Source organism: Pyxicephalus adspersus, chromosome 6 (assembly GCF_032062135.1).
Source record: "Pyxicephalus adspersus chromosome 6, UCB_Pads_2.0, whole genome shotgun sequence".
NCBI lineage: Eukaryota > Metazoa > Chordata > Amphibia > Anura > Pyxicephalidae > Pyxicephalus > Pyxicephalus adspersus.
The window spans coordinates 15,814,450-15,832,014 of record NC_092863.1 but is presented as its reverse complement, the minus strand read 5'-3'; the positions used below and the strand labels follow the sequence as shown (position 1 = coordinate 15,832,014).

Here is a 17,565-nt window from a genome sequence, read left to right as displayed (position 1 = left end):
CCCAACTCTAGATGCAAGATACTAATGCGGTCCACACTTGGTCTACAAGCCCACCGCCTCCTCCTCCTGCTGCTGACACCTGTCAGTACTCCATTCACAAAAATTGTATTACAGACTTTAAGGTGGCATTGGCCATGCACTACACCCAGCTCGAGATTCCAGTTAACAATGCAGTCCCCACTCCTGTGAGGCCCATATTACTTGTAACAGGGCTGTGTAACTGGATCATTTTTTGACTGAAAGACCCCTCAGGGACCTCTGCCTGTATTCTGAACCCTGTGTATGGCTTGTAACAGAGCAGTGAAACCTGGTGGCTAATTTTTGGACCGAAGGAATCCCCTCGTGGCCCTCTCTGCCTCTTGTCGGAGGCCGGAATAAAATCTGGCATGTTCCCTTGACCGCCCCATAAAATGGCCTTGCCAGCAACATAAAAAAGCCTTCCTTATTTTTTTTTACTTGTACAGTGTTGTGCAGAACTGGGGGAGTCTTGACATGTCTTTTTAAATGTATTTATAGGCTGTAGAAGCTCTACACAGTCCCAAAATACAACCTGAATTTTTTCCCCCATTGATGAATTCGATGTTCGTTCACCCGAATAATTTTGCTCTTTTTGACCGCCATAGCTATCACTTTTGTTCTGTTCTATTCTATATTTTTCCTTTCAATGCTTGAATATGCTTTTTTTTCTCTTTGCTGAACACTAACATAAATAATCTGTAAAGACTAAAATTATCCTTCCAACTACTTTAAATAATAATTTAGGTAATCCCTAATGGTAATATAAAATGTATGAAGACACAGCACTTGCAGTTGAAAAAAAAAAACTCTTATTACTTAAAGCTGATCTCGGGGCTATGCAAATATTTTCTACATATAAGAGGTGTGTGTGTGTGTTAACCTACATTTTGAGGTCCTTTGTGTCTTTCTTCAAGATCTGTGCAATAATCAAGCATGAAACTTTTTCTTTGTGCAGGAGCTTCCTGTAAAGACCAGTCACCGCTGCTCTTTCTCTTTGGCTAAGGTTTAAAGTCTTGTATCCGTCCAATTTTGTCATTTAGGGGCTTCTGGTACAGGTGCAAGTCCACCTGGCCTCCTCCAGTGCTGCTCAATACCTTGGTTTTCAAAGGCATAAAGTGTACGTTAAGCAAGATCATGTCTTCCATGGCTAAAAAGAATATATTCAATGAAAGTTTAAGTGATTTTTTTTCTATGAAATTTCACTTTAACCACCCTGGTGGTATGAATATTAAGTATTTTTAAATTTAAAATGAGTACATTTAAAAATACTTAGTATTTTAAATTTCCCACCTGGTGCCAACTCCCAGCCACACAGTCCCGCCCCTCAGCCACACGCTCGAACGCAGATGCCCAGCCGGGCATCGCCAGGTTACACAGATGCCTAGCCAGCATCGCCAGGGGGACAGGAGGCCAGGCACTGCTTACTAGGTAAGTGGTTTAAACTCCCTGGCAATTCTATCCCAAGTGTGGCCCAGGGTTACTGCTTTTGGTATAGATAATTCACCCCGAGCCACTCTCGGCATTATGGCTAAAGTAATCTTGTTGCCCCACTGAAACTTTAATTATAAAAATATATTTTTTGGAGGTCTTCTAGGTCTTTAGGCCTTCTAATTTCATCCCACATCTCAAAAATGTGCTGATAAGTTAGTTGGGCTTCCATTAAAAATTGTCCTTAGACTTCATTAATGACTAAGGAAGGGACATTAGATTGTGAACCCCTGTGGGGGACAGTTAGTGACATGAATGTGGACTTTGTTAAGGTCAGGCTAAATCTCAAGATGCAAACTAAGAAGAGCTAAAAGTGTATTTTGCAGTTCTTGTTATTTATAACCCAGCACAAACCCAGAACAAAGACCCAAAAAACAGGATGTGATATGTTATCTTACCGAGCCAACAATTTTGGCTGTTGCTCTGTAAAGTTGCTGAGGTTGTTCTTGCTTAAACAGAAATGTTCACAATGAAAAGCTTAAAGTGAACACAAAATAAAAAAATCCGCCGGGAGGTTTCTTCTATTGGGTCCCATGCCGTACCAGCATCTGTCTTTTGCCAAGTTCAGGGGAAGCGCAGGCACCGACATCTTCTTCTGTCTTTTCCAGGTCCTTTTTCCTGCATCACCCGATCTCGCACTGTGCAAGCGCAAAATCGGGTGACGTAGATTGGAAAAAAAGATTGCCGATCTCACTGCACTTGCGTGACACCGGCAATTTTTTTCCCATTGATGAAAAGGCTCCTTCTGCACATGCCCCAGCAAAGAGCATGCACAGAAGGAGCAGCCAAGAGCCAAGTAGGTATCCCGCAAAGCTTTGTACTCCCATTCTGTCTTAAACACTGCACTTTTTTTATCCATTTTAAAAAAATAAAAAGTTGTCTACCCGTTTATGTAAATTAAAAATTCTGAGTTAAGGTCCGTTTCAAGGAATAAGGTAGAGATTAGGTTGATATTAATAAATTAACTGTTATTATTAAAAGTTAATTTATTAAATCATTGGCAAGCAAATACATTCTTTTTGGATATGGGTATGCAAAATAAACACAGGTTTTATTGTGAAACATGAACTAATTATTCTGTGGATGCTGTTGCTATAACACAGTTGAAGCAGCTTAGAACAAGAATTGCTGTCAAAAATGTTAAAGTTTCCCATATTTCAAAATGTGTTAAAATGGTTAAAACGGTGTTAGCTCTTCAAAATAGCATCTAATGAAGCAGTTTAATACTCATTGGATGTCAAAAGAAAAAAATGCTTTTAAAGAAGAACTAACCTTAAAAATTAAAACAATTGTGAGCAGACAAGCAAGTTTATTATATTTCAGAGGAGACATGATCTGTTCTTTCTGCACTAAAGAACCCTCCTGTACCAAGTTTTTTCTTAACACTAGTTCTGCTTTAAGGTGGATTGAGGAACATTTTGTTATCATTGTCATTCTTGACTTCCTGGACTTCTTTTGCAAACATGCAAACCAGAGGAAGCCAATTTCCTGAGTGTTTTAGTTTTACATATCTGAACACCAATATGCATTGTAACTATTTGTATACTTAGGAGATTATTTATATTAGGATTTTTATTAATTTCCAACTCTTAAAGATGACAAATGTCATGACTAAATGCAGGGTGTTCTAATTGCTGGACGCTGCAGTACTCCATAAAGCCCCCTTTCCTCCTCGCCCAAAGTCTAGTAAATGATTCAATATTAGCTATTAATTTGAATGTATTCTGCAATTTTTAGTCATTTTAACCTTCAAAATTTGCTGGCTTAACGTAATTATCACCTAAAAAAAAAAGGTACAGGAACCCAGGTCGCAGCAGCTTTTGTCCATGCTACCTAAATGTTAGGTCGATCTACATGGGCAAAGCTTTAACAATTCATGGTGGTCTTAGAGTTTACCAGCTCTTTCTTTTTCACATTTCTATTGATCCCGCAGACCAACATGAATGTACTATTGGAGAAATATCAGAATTTCCTATCCTAATATATGTTCTAGGACAGTAATTAGGAAAATATTGTGACAAACAACCAGGCATACCCCATTTGTACGAGGTGGGACCCACAACATTACTCACAACCACCATTTTCTTCTAATCATGGGTTACTTTAAATCCCTTTAACCCTTAATTTTATTCTCTTACCTGATCCTAACCTAACTTCAGTTGAAAATGGCATTTGAAGACTTCTAGTTCAGATTAAAATAAGCACAGTTCAATGATTCATTAAATGTCACCCATACTGATGCTTAGCTGAGCCACTTCCTGTCCTAAAAATGTTTCTATCTGGGACATCTCATCCCAATTTAACCAGTGTACCCAGTAGTGGATGAACACAGCAAACAGAAAAATGAACAGTAATCAACAGCTGTCCGAGGCAAGTCCATAGGTCAAGCCAGCAGGACAGAGAGAGAGCCAATGACAAAGTCCATGTTGAGATACATTTAACCACAATAGCTCCTAGTAACAGTACACAAGATCACAGAATAAACCAAAATAACCAGGAAAAAAAGAACAGAAAACTGCAGGTTTTAAATAGGAAGTTGATAATCCAGACTGATTACAGGAACAAAAACAGTTGCAGGTAATTAGGATCCACGAATCACTAAGCAAAGATAAGGTCAGTTCTTAAAAGTCTCAGAGGCAGCCATGCAAGGTAACAGTCTAAAGGTGCGTACACACTTCCAATTTTTATCGTTCCAATCGAACGACGAACGATCGATTGGGCAAAAAAAGTAAAAAAGTAACCAACGACGCCGACGAATGAGGAAACTCGTTAGAAACGAACGACCGGACCAGCGGATCGGATTGGACGACGATCGTTGAACATCGTTCGTGTGTACGGTCGTTCGTTGATCGTCCATGTTCAGAGCATGCGTGATGAACGAACGTCCGTTCACTTTCCTGTCGTGCACATAGTTCCTCTATCGCTTAAACGATCGTATCTATTGTGTGTACAATATCTACAAACGATCATGTCGTTATCTCTATGTGCAGGATCGGTGCTATACGATCGTTCGTATATATCGTGCAGGATCGTTCGTCGTTCGTTTTCCAACGATAATAATTGGAAGTGTGTACGTAGCTTAAGACCAAGGAGGCCAGAGATCAACCCTAAATGGAGTCAGTTACTGACAATATTGTGGTAGCCAGGTGATGCGGCATGGGGACATGGCCAGCAGAGAGAACAGTTATGGAACACAAGAATGTAAGTGCGGAATGGAGTGTGGAGTATGCAGCTGATCCTCATAGACTAATCCAATCAGCAGTAGGGGCTCCCTGCAGCCTACCTAAATGCATTCACAGTGGTACCCCACACCATAAACAGTTCCCAGGTGTCCCAAGAAGCCCTCTTCCAAATTTCAGCAGTAACAGGTGGCTCTTTCCCCTGTCACTGGCCTACCTTGTTACTAGGGAATCATCTTGTCAATGGTCTGTTTGTGGAATAATTACTTGTCATTGATATGTATCGGTAGTTGGTAATATGTGCCTGTTGTTGGCATTATCTGCATGTCATTCCCTACCGCTGCCAATGATAAATGCATGTCAGTAATATGCAGTGATACAGTGCTTCCTCTATTTTCCTTATCAGTGTTTGCCAGCCCTTTAGTATATGCAGATATCAGAATTGAAAAAAGATAGGTATTCGACTTGTTAGATGTTCATTATTCTTGCCAAATGGCTTTTTTAGGGGAGACTGGGACATCAATTAGTATTTAAGCAAGACATATATATATATTCCTTGATAAGAATGTCTTTTTTTGTGCGAGGGTATGTGTATGTATCAACAGTTGAAGGCTGCAACATACTACGGAGCACTGGAATGCTGAGGCACACAATTTTGAGAACTAATAAACCATGACACTGTATGGAGGGCAGTGGGACATCACTACAACTACCACTACACTACAAGGGACAGTGTAACTATGGCACATTTTTCTTCTAGGTATGGCCATGTTTGACACTGTCCTAACCCTTTCCCGAAATTCCACAAAAGCCACTTTGACTGTTTTTGCCCTCCAAGCCACATTGTCTCAGTGTTCCCGAGACATGAAAAATTAACTATATTTATTTTTTATAAACAAAATCAACCATGCTCAACTACTGATGTGTTGTTTGCTCAGTGGGAGCGCACACACATTACTTGAGAAAGAGATCTTTGGTAAATTTTTCCAGTCATCCCTCCCTTATGCTGGGTTTAAATATATTTCTACCTGAACACAACCAAGCATGGGTACTACCATTTTCATAATGTGAATTCTACACTTTGCTTGTTTCTTCTAAGGAAGTACTGTTATGAAACACACTGGCAGAATATTTCATAGATTGAAAGTGTAAAATTCCATATTGTATCTGAAGTATTACCAAGAATTGTTGATATATTATTCTTTGAGACTGGCTGTATTCAGTAAAGCTCTTTGTGATTTATTAGCCCTTGGGCCATGTTAGCAGTCAGTTTTTTTACCAACTGCCTTTTACCTTTATATAGTTATTATTAAATAAATAATTACCCTTTTTACGCTTTGAAATTCCCAATTATTTGATTTTTCTTCTTTATGCTAAATTATTGCACAGATCTGTAATAAATAAACAGCACACCAAGATTGAAGTAGAATATACACCTCTTGTATTTAGGCAATATTTGCTTATCCCAGAGCTCAGCTACAATTGTATTCGTAAACATAATTACATTCGTATCAATAAACATGAAATATCATTACATTTATGTACTAAAATTTTCATTCCTTTCAGAGTTTTGTTGAAGAAGATGTCTGTTTGATCTACAACTCAAAGAGGTAACATCGCTTGTACATTGGGCTATATCTCACAATACAAAAAGCAATACTTAAAAAACAGTCAGAAAAGTAGGTAGATCAGGTAGTCAGGAACAAACAGTCAGAAAGAAGGTAGGGTTGGCATCTGGGGACATGGACAACTGCATTTTCATTGGCCAGGATTCAGAGTCACTCAAATGACATATATAAAACAATTCAATCCATTCAGCTGTTGTTAAAGTTGAAGAAACTGGATCATAATCTAAGGATCGTTTATCAAGATCATTCACTCTTTATAACAATATGCAAAACTTCACCAACAGTTTCATTGCCATACTTTGTGAAAAGGGTGTAACCACGAACAGAGCTTTAAAGACTGCAGGCTATTATATCACCAGGAAATTAAACCTAATCTAATTTGTAGTTTACATAATTACTGGCAAACCAAATAACATGACTAATGGTGTCTAGTTTTTTTTATTTTTATTATCGTCTAATTCATAGACTAAATCAGTCTTTCTCAATCTTTTTAAGATCTTAGCAATCTTTTGAAAGAACTCAGGTCTCATTATTTATATATCAATATTTATTATATGCCCAATTCATGATAAATTAGCCTGGTGGTCAATGGGACGAATGCCTCTTACAATGTTAGCTGATGGGAAGAATGTCCCCTTTATAGATGCTCATAAATCTCAGCTATCAGTGGTAATTGACCTGAGAGCCACAAATTGCTCATTGCTCAAGAAACCCATAGCAACCTTTGAAGGAGCCGTAAGGTTCCACTGAACCCTTGTTGAGAAACACTGGCCTAAAGTGTACTGACTAAAGGTAATGTTTACTGTCCTCTCTCTACCACTAGATTTGCCATGGTGGCTATACTACAATGTCACTATTATCACTATTCCCATCACCTACACTCTAGGGCTACGTACACACGTCAAATGGATTTTGTCCTATAATTGGCTCAGGGCTGATATTGGCCGAGAATCTGGCGTGCGTACAGCCCCCGTCGTTCATCGTCCAAACGACCGTCCTGGTGGATCCACGGACGATGGACGACGAAAGATCTTAATGAAAGTAAAAGGGGAGAGCGTGCAGCAGGATGCCGCTCCCTCGTTCTCCCCCTCTCCTCCCCATAGAGCAGAACGGTGCTGTATGTCCTTATTGCACGTGTGTAACCAGCCATTGTTCGTGGATCGGACGATGGGCGATGAACGATTGTAATAGAAGTGAAGGGAGAGAGCATCAGGGTGTCCCTCCGTTGTTCTCCCCCTCCCTCCTCCATAGAGCAGAACGGTGCTGATTGTACAATGCTAATTCATGCATTGTGCAGTCCTAGGAAAGGATCATGAAAGATTCTTTCCAACAATAGATATAGCACGTGTGTACATAGCCTAAGGCTAGATACACACTTTCAATAATTGTTGATCTTTCATGATCCTTTCCAATGACAAAAGACTGAATGATACAGAGCCGTTCTGCACTATGGAAAGGCGAGGGGGGAGAACGACAGAGCGGCACCACACTGCCCTCTCTTCCCTTCACTTACATTACGATTATTCCTAAGAGCTCAGGATGTGTTTACCATGGATGTGTAGTAATGTAATGTTGGAACCTTTGAATTTTAGCAGATAATACAACTCTTACTATACTTCTGCTCCTATACCAACATCAGCAGGTTTGATAGCATTCCCATAGGAGCAGCTGAATTCTCTCTTTAGGTGGGGAAATAAACTCTACTTAGTCAGGAGATTTTCAGTGAAGAGATGGTGTGGCTTCCAGTAGGACAGGTAAGTACTAAGTAAGATTTGGAGGCTGGAAAGATTTAAAAAGATACCCGTATCATAATGGCTACCGCCCCACTGACATCTTTGTAATAGAGAAGTGATCAGACCCGGCAAACCTCTGAAACCAATAAACTATTCTTTCCGCCATTTTGTAAGTTTGTATGCATCCGTTCCTAACATTATCTTTCTGTGTTTCTAACTAGCTTTTACCAATAGGACACCAATTAAAAGACACCATTTACTTCAGAAATAATTTTTAGGTATATAGCTTTTTAATTACTCTTTAATTACTCTTTATCTTAAGGTTTTCTCTACGATGATTCCTACAAGCAGTAAGGCTAAATTTTTTCATGCAATCCTGCCATCAGAAGAAGAACTTACAATATTGAACAAAATGTCTGAACTGGTCCCTAAAGTCACATTCACTAACATTAATTTCACAACAAGTACAAAGAACAGCAAGAGAGACGTATCCTGTTGGAGACAAATTGTTCAGATTGACATGTTTGACATCTTGGTTAATAAGAAAACTTATGGAGGAGATTTTATAAAAGCAAGAATAATTTCTCCACATCTTAACGCTGCAGCAAGTGGAAGTGTAGAAGATTTCAACAATGGGACCTATCATGTTCATTTTCCTTTATTTTGGGAAGGGATAGTCAATGTTTCCTTGGTACTCCATCATCCAAGTGAGGCTGTTTCATTACTGTGGAGAGCTTCCTTGCTATGGTCTTATTGAATTTGTAGGAACTTTTCAAATTGAAACTCAAAAGGTCAGGGCTGAATGCGGATTTAAATTAAACAGAACTGATGATGTTTGTAAATACAGATATGATAAAGACGTGGAATCATTTTTTTGCAAGAAACCAAAAGATGCCCACTGTGAATCATTAACAGTTCTCCAGTCCTACAACAGAGATATGTCATTCCTTTCGGAAAAAGAGAGAGGCCTTTTTGAAAGGTAAATTCAGTGCTCAACCCAGAAATTTGTTTAAGCCAGGTGGAAAGAAATTTTAGCTGGGTGGCAGCCCCTGTATTGTGACCAAACTCTTTGGTAACCACCCAAAAACAGCCGGGTGGGTGCTGAAAAGTGCCGGGTGGTGCACCCAGCTAAAAGTGCCTGGGGAGAACCCTGTAAATTGTTTAATTTGTTTATATTTTTTTGTATTTAAAGATGAATTTAGGTTTTGTTTTATAGACTTTTCATGTGGTCAGGCTCCATGGCAAGCTAATTATATAATATTATTTAGTGTGTTCATGGTTGCAACAGTAAGTAACCCTCCTGTGCTGGATCTATGCAAATTAGAGCACTTTGTGTCCGATGACATGCTTGTAAGTCCCACCTACATTGTGATATAGGTGATAGTGACCAGAAAAAAACTCCACAAGAAGGGAGAGTACTTCTCCCTACACACTTTCTGGATGCAGCCTTGCTAGGATGCAGACCTTGTCCTGGACCCAATTTATGTAATCTTTCTGTCAGTACTTGTTGAATAGTTCCTGCTGTCAAGGTGAACCATATGATCTGTGGCTACACAGTCCTCTCCCTCTTCTGCTGAGTGGAGAAATCTGCATCCTCTGACCCCCAAATTAGCTTAGAGCCAAACTAAAGCTTGCCCTGTATCCTGACCGCATTGTTAGCAACCAGTTGCCAAACAGCTCCTGCCAGACCCTTTTAGTTTGCTACCTGACTTCACCTCTGCTTGACCTAATCATTCTTCTGCCTCTGCCCTTGGTTCTACATCTGGCTGACTCTCACCTGTGTTTGACCCCAGCTACTGTACATCTCCTGACTACTCTCTTACCTCTGGCTCTTGGGTATTGAGTATGGCTGACTCTGGGCTAGTCCCCCCTACATCTCTTGTGCTTGGCCTCTTGATGTTCATTAACCTGCAATTTCTTGTGCTCTAGACCCCATTGTCTTGCTTTGGGTTCCTTTCATGCTCCTAATGAAGTGGGTAGGCCCATCTTAAATAGAGCTTCAATCCAAAGTGGCCACCAGTCTGGTGCTACTCACAATTCGACAACTTCAAAACAACAGCACCCACTAACAAAAAACAGAAACTTGTTGTCCACTCCATCTAGTGGATTCTTTACAAGAATGTACAAAAATACAGTTATCATTTAACAAATGTACACAACAGTAGTAACCACACACCTCCCTATACGTCGCCTGCATGGCACTCTAATGAAAATGCTGCCCAAGGAATATAAGCATTGCGATGCCATGAAGATGCCAAATCTGGAAAATGCATGGAAGAAAACAACTGCAGGGATGGAGTGCCGAAGGATATCATAGCCAATGCAGCGTTGGAGGGGGTGCTTTGCCAGGTAAGTCTGTGCATACTTACAATACACATTATGGCAAGACCCTGGGCATCAGCAACATAGTTTAATTCTGCTTAATTAAGAAGAAATGACAGAAGTACAGCAGCTACTATCCCAGCTACCAAAATACTACTTGCCTGGTTATTATTCTGACAGCTTTTATACTTTGTAAAATTGTTCCAGAACCAATATGCAAGCAAATCAAGGTAAGGTCAGAAGTCAGAATTAACTTGTGTATGTTCTGGGTCAGTGATTCAAAGTACACAAATGTATTACTTCATTCCTGAACTCTCTTGCTCAAACTGTATTATTAAAGGTAAATGAATGTACACGTGTCTAAAAAAAGTCAGTATATAATTATAATTAATGAGCTTGGAAGACAGGAGGGAACAGAGATCTGTATTATATGCATCTACTGATCATTTTCTGAACTGATTGTTTCCACTGCAAGTAATCTCTGATATTGAATATTTTTACATCTTTTGCTTGATTTAAATTTCCCACTTTTGTGACAGGGCGACTTTAAAAGAGCAAAGCCCAACAAAAGAATCAAGTAACATTGGGTTTTCAGTGGTGTCACTACATTTTCACCTTTTTTTAATTTTAGCAAATTTTTTTTCTCTTTGGATAGAGTGGAAAAGAATGTAATATACTCATACCTAATGTATACTTATTCAGCAGGCTAATAGTTTACTATGTGCTAAAAAAAACAAAAAAACCCACATTTAACATGTTTCCAGCTGTTACCAGGTGTTTCCTTTCAATTTCAATCAACTGAAACTGATTCATACAGCTCTGCAGCACCACATAATACTCTGAAACATAATAATGATTTCTGTGTATACCATATCCTAGTGAGACATCTAGTGGTTTTTCCAAATAATGTTTTTCACTTAAAAGTATCTCTTTTATTACAGGAACTTTTTAATGGTTTGCGTCAATTTTGTCAGTTTAGTTTGTTACAGCTTTTTTTACTGCTGTTTTTTGCTTTTTATGGAAAAAAAATATTTTACAAAAAAAGGTTAAAGTGGAACTAGAGCTCCACATTAAAAACTTCTGGATCAGGCCAGGCAATATTGCAGAGACAGCGTCAGAAATAAGCACTTTTACCTGTCTGATCACTCTGGGGAACTGCAGAGCTGCGGAAATCCTGGCTTCCCCTCTGCTTGCCTGAAATAAAAGAACTCCCATGCGCCTGCGTGGGGATTAGGATCATCCAAGCTCAACCAACCAGATGTTTGAAAATGGTATCCAGGAAAAGAAAAAGGAAGAGCGTGGTGGCACCCTATGGTGGAACGGGGACAGGTGAGTATAGCGGGGTTTAGTTACATTTTAATTAAATGACACTGCATAGCAGAAGCTGTATGTTCAAGAGGTCTATCATATCCCTGGGGGTGTGCACTAGGGATCTGTTACTGAGGTTTTCTGCTAGAATTCTGTATTAGAGGTTAGAGGGCCTTTACTCTACTAAAGACTTGCCCCCGAGGGTTCTTGCTGGGGGTCTCTACTAAAGGTTAATGAGAGTTAATTACAAAATGTCTCTGCTGGAGGTCTGTCATTGGGGGAGTATACTGGGGGTTTCTTACTAAGGGTCTCCACTAAAGGTCTGTCACTGAGGGTCTTTATTGAGGGTTGTCACACATTTCATCAAGGACTTCAACACTTTTTACAGTACCTTCCTTCAGAATTGCACCACCCCTACCATCCCTTGTCATTTTGTCACTACCATCTTTTCCTTCTTTTCTTTGTAATCTGCTGTCTTTTGCATTGATCTGCCATGAATGATGTAAAGCTACGTACACATGGCAGATTTTTATCGCCCCATAATCGGCATCGGACAAATATCGGGCGAAAATCTGCCATGTGTACAGTCGGTGTCGTCCATCGTCCGAATGACCGTCCTGCCGGATCCACGGACAATGGACGACAACCGATCCTAATGAAAGGGAAGGGGGAGAGCGCGCAGCAGGGTGCCGCTCCGTCGCTTCCCCCCTCCCCTCTCCATAGAGCATGAACGGTGCTGTATGTACAGCATCGTTCATGCATCGTGCAGTCCCTTGTCGTTGGAAAGGATCGTGAAAGATCCTTTCCAACGACAGAAATTGCAAGTGTGTACGCAGCTTTACACTTTCACATAGGATTAGGAGTTACTTAATCCTGCCACCAAGCTCATGCATTTTATAGACAAGTTGCACAAACTTGGTGGTCAGTGTGCAAATAGGATAAAAAATGTTATCAAGCAAGAAAAGAGGTTTTAAAACAGAAGTGACATGAATAGCCTCTTCTTCCATGAACCTTTACCTACTTAAAATGTCTTCAAAAATCAAGCACAGTTCTGCTTTAACATATATGAATTGATCAGCTACATTGACAATATCTTTTGTGTTCATTTTAGGCAAAATATAGGGGTGAATATTCCAGGAGATTTTGGACACATAAAAGTATCTGAATGTTTAAGTAAGTTAACTCATCCTTGTAAAACACTGTAAAACATCCTTTAAACACTTGTAATCCTTTAAACACTTGTAAAGGAAACATGGAGGCTGCTATTGCTACTTTACTTGCCACTGAAAATGATTTTTCATTTTAGAAGATGTCAGCTATATAGCAGACTGTATTAGTGTCAGAATTTTATTCTAGAAAAGCACAGCCCCGAAAAAGATGTTTCTGTGTTGGGTGGTTGTGATAATTTATATTTACAACAGGTACATATGGCACACTTGTACCCTGAATTATGCCCCCTTGGCTCAGTCTGCACTGGCTTTAAACCCCCGATAACAAATTGGTCAACAAAACAAATGGTCTCCATATGACCACAGCGGCAATTTTCTTGTATACTGGTTGGCAGGGGATTTAATGTAAAAATTATGGTGCTGGTATTTTTATACTGAAACCCCTGTCAACCTGTCAGAAGACAATATATAACTTCTGATTTAGAAGAAAATGTCCACTGAGGTCAGGAAGCCTTCCAGCCTATCAAAGATCTTCTTCCCAACACTGCATAGTCCAACCTAATCTATTACCTGACCTCACTCACTAAAGCTATCTTGATGTTTGCTATGACAGCTGTCAGGTGAGTATGTGAATACAAAAAGAAAATAGAAGCAAAGTGCTAGACAGAATATCTGAGAACACCTGAGAGGGTCTAAGGTTGGGTACACCATTCTGCTCTATGAAGAGGGGAGGGGGAGAACAACAGAGTGGCACCCCACTGTGCTCTCTTTCCTTCACTTTCATTATGATCTTCTTCGTCCGTGGATCCGCCAGGACAAACGATTGACGAGGAGCGCTGTACACGGGCAAGATTCTCGTCTGATATCAGCCCTGAGGCGATTATAGAACGAGAGTATTTATATACAGTTATATATACAGTTTAAGAACATGTTTGTAAACTTCTGTCAATTTTCATCTCTTCAGACTCATATCTAGAACCGTGTACAGTTGGAATGGAATCCCCATTTCCAAGTGGATTTGTGTTTCAGAATATGTGGAGACCTGCATTTTGTGAAATCTTCAACTTTAAGAAGCCAAGAGCAGATATACACCTGTTTAAATGACAAGAGGGTGCTTTTTTGGAGGGATTCCACTGTGCGGCAATCGTTCGATAGTTTGACCAGTATATTAGAAGGTACATCATATATAATTACAATAGGCTCTATGACACAAAGGAAAAAAAGTTTAAAGTAGATGGTTCCTAAAGGCTAGGATATTACATTTTTATATAAATACAGAAATGTAGGTGTTGGTATCTGAAGGACATTTGCAAAAAGAACAATCAGCACCCAAATCAAGTATAAATTTCATTTTAGACACTGATGCCTCCTCAAGTTTTACCCAACCCTAATATTTATTGTTGTTCTCACACTAAACCTTATGCCTCAAACAATCTTGATTCGGTCCATTTTTATAACTTTAAAGTATACACATATATATACTGATATATCTTCCCCCCATTTTAACCCTCATCACACTTCAGCGCTGCACTCCTCATATTCTTCATGTCCTATATGCTAGTTCTCTTTTTTGTAAGCCCAGGTCAACTAAGACCCTTCCTGGGAGCACATCATCAAGCGCCTTTAGCTCACAGTAAAATTATGCAATGAACCCAGACTATATCATTATTTAGGCATTTGTATTAAAAATCCTGACTTACATGGGAGAATGTATCTCTTCGTTTACAGATTTTCTTGCCTATCAACTCTCATCTCCAAATAGATAATCTGAGCCACACATGCATGTACGTAGTAACCCAAATTTAGGAGAACAGGATAGTAATTTACTCAGGGAATGCTTTGTGAACCCTAAAAGGACCAAGACACAGAATCTAAGAACACCTACCAGATCTTCACTAGAGCACCTCACAAGGAGTGGTGGACTTTACTAATGAGTGTTCCAACATTTACACAAACTTTTGTAGATGGTAGATGATCAAGGATAGAACCTGAGAATGGCAATAACGATCCAGGACAGTCAGGTAAATGTAGGTAATGACAGCAAAGGAGGGACACTAACACGGGGAACCAAATATTCAGAGCTAGGAAAATTACTTTATGCTTAAGCAAGAGGTACAGCTCAATAGTAAGGACAACACTGTTTGTGTAGGAGCTATATTACCCTAAAGATGACATGTTGAGGCCTATATCCCCCAATCCTGGAATAACGCAGACTGCAGCAAAGTAGGAAAGCTGCTGATCTGTAACAGCTAGTCTTATAGATACCACAGATTCCCCAACTTTATAAAAGACATAAAAAGAACCTACATTAAAAAAAGGAAATAGATCAGTGTTGCGTTTCCAGTGTTGGTATCATGTTCTAGAACCAGAGAGTATAAAGTCATTGCAAAGGACAAGGTGATACTAAGTTTTCCAATAAAAATGTGCTTTGATTTATGTGCATGAGCCACATGGGGTGAAGTTATGACGCTGATTGTCATTTTAAGTGCATACTTAGTTGCTTCCTTCTATACACATCCATGGATTTTAATCTAATCTGTTTTAAAATTCATGATAGTCCCAAACTGTACTTTATTTCCAATATTTTCTTAACTAGAGTCCCAGAGAAATGTAGGAATTCCTTATGTTTGTACTCGTTTCAGTTCATCAAGTCAAACTATCAGTATGACAGTCAAGGATCTAGCATTAGATATAAACAAAAGTAGCCCTAATATTTCTCTTGTGATGGGTATATCGTAAAGAGAACCTATCACCCTATCAATCTCAGGTAGAATTAGTAATTTTGTTATGTGTACTCTGTACTGAATGTTTTTCAGAAGCACCAGCAGCTGATTGTAATATGTAAAAAGTAGAGGAGCTGCAGAGAGCCTATCTGCCCTGCCATCAGATAAAGGAGAGGCTGTCCACAGACAAATAATAGCAGGAGAATATCTCAGGTCATCATTTTAGTGACCGCTGGGAGTCTGCCTGGGGCTGCTGATGTCACATCCAAGAAGCGTGTCCCCTGCTGGACTAAAGTGCATGTTCAGCATCATAATATCAATAATTACAGGAGATTAAATAAATGAAACAAGTTTTTTGGACATGTAAACTTAAAGGAAGCTTGTTGCTGATATTATTAGTATGGGGACAAGATCTCTTTGAAAACACATTGAATTAACCCTTTTTGTGTAATACCAGGGTTCAAGACAATCTGCATTGTGAGGGACTGATTTCTCTACTTTTTGCCACTAATGAAAAGCAGGACATTCAGCTACACTGGAAAAAGCACAGCCATCCATTTGTCGCAAGTTCCTTTTACACAGTCAAAGATGACTCCTACATAAGTCAAGAGATCGACCTATTGGCGGGAGGTCCATACTTCATTGTCGTCATATGTCTGGGACAGCACTTCCGGCCATTTCCCATTCTTCTCTTTATCGGAGGAGTTCTCAATGTCCATGAGGCCTTGCAATGTCTTTTCCTCCGGACACAAAGGTTGTTATTAAAGCTGATAACACCAGAGAGCTTGACACAGATCCAGAAAGATTTAGTGACTTCCATGGTTATTTCCAGTACCTGATATTTAGGGACATTTTCAGTCACCTTCCTGTGGCTGTGGTTGATGCTTGGGACATGAGCATTGCTTACAATACTAATGAAGTACATCTACCAGAATTTATCATCAGGAACCAGATTCACATGTTTTTGACATATGTTTGTTAAATCACCCTAAAGAAAACAATATTTGGTAAGCTACGTACACACAATAAAATAAGTCTCCCAAGATAAACAGTTGTGCCTATGCCAGATGTATATAGTGGTCCACCGACATTGCCAAAGCTGATTGATAAATGACCGATTGGGAACAACTGCTGTTCATTCCTATGGAGGAGTGCACAGCAAGATTGCGCTTGATTATCCTCCTCGCTCTATCAAACAGAATGGGACTGTGTGTATAGAACTTGCAGTTGTTCATCTTAAAGATTGTTTCTAGCCACAATCCTCTGACATCCATGGGAAGTCTGTTCAAGGTTTTAGGTCTTTGATCAAAGAGTTTTTTTTGTCCTTTATTTAAATGAATTAACAAGTAGTACATCTGCCCAATTAACATAACAATGCAATCAAAAAACATTATGGAGGCTGTACTGATTTTGAACAATTATCTACTACATCCATCCAAAAGACATTATCAAGAACCCTCTTTACTGTGTGACATTCAGATAACAACCTTTTAACAAAGGCCATCTGTAAGAAACTGGATCTCCAAATAAAATAAAAGTAAATCAAATAAAGATAAAAAGTTCTGCTTTGTCCAACAGATACCCAAATTCCCAATTTTGTAAAAATTTACTGGTCATCTGTTCAAGATAAAACAGAGGTTTCAGGTTATGGTATATAGTAAGGGTAGCCTGGAGTAGTAAAAAACAGGAACCAATAGCAGGGGCCACAAAAGTCTAGCAGAACTTTTTTTTAAAATTCTATCCTCTGAATGTGGATTAGGCTGGAAACTGCCCCTGGACATTGCATATAGAAGCAATGCTGCTGGCACCAACCGCCTGAAGAACAAAACTGACCCTTTGGGTCCAATATTAACCATAATTTGCAAGCAGTTTTGAGTAGTAAAGTTGCTCAAATCCATTGATCTTTAGGACCATCCTATCTTTTGTCTCAGCTCAGAGACAAATGTACATGATCTTCTTGAAAAGAAAATCTAGCATGTGCACAGTGGTCACAGTGG

The 17,565-nt window shown here is 39.4% G+C and overlaps 2 pseudogenes; both read left to right on the top strand.

Annotated features, from left to right (window-relative positions):
- Positions 1–8,043: 8,043 nt before the first annotated feature.
- On the top strand, positions 8,044–9,029 carry LOC140332400 (NXPE family member 4 pseudogene; annotated as a pseudogene).
- A 2,597-nt stretch (positions 9,030–11,626) lies between these two features.
- On the top strand, positions 11,627–16,859 carry LOC140332399 (NXPE family member 2-like; annotated as a pseudogene).
- Positions 16,860–17,565: the final 706 nt, after the last annotated feature.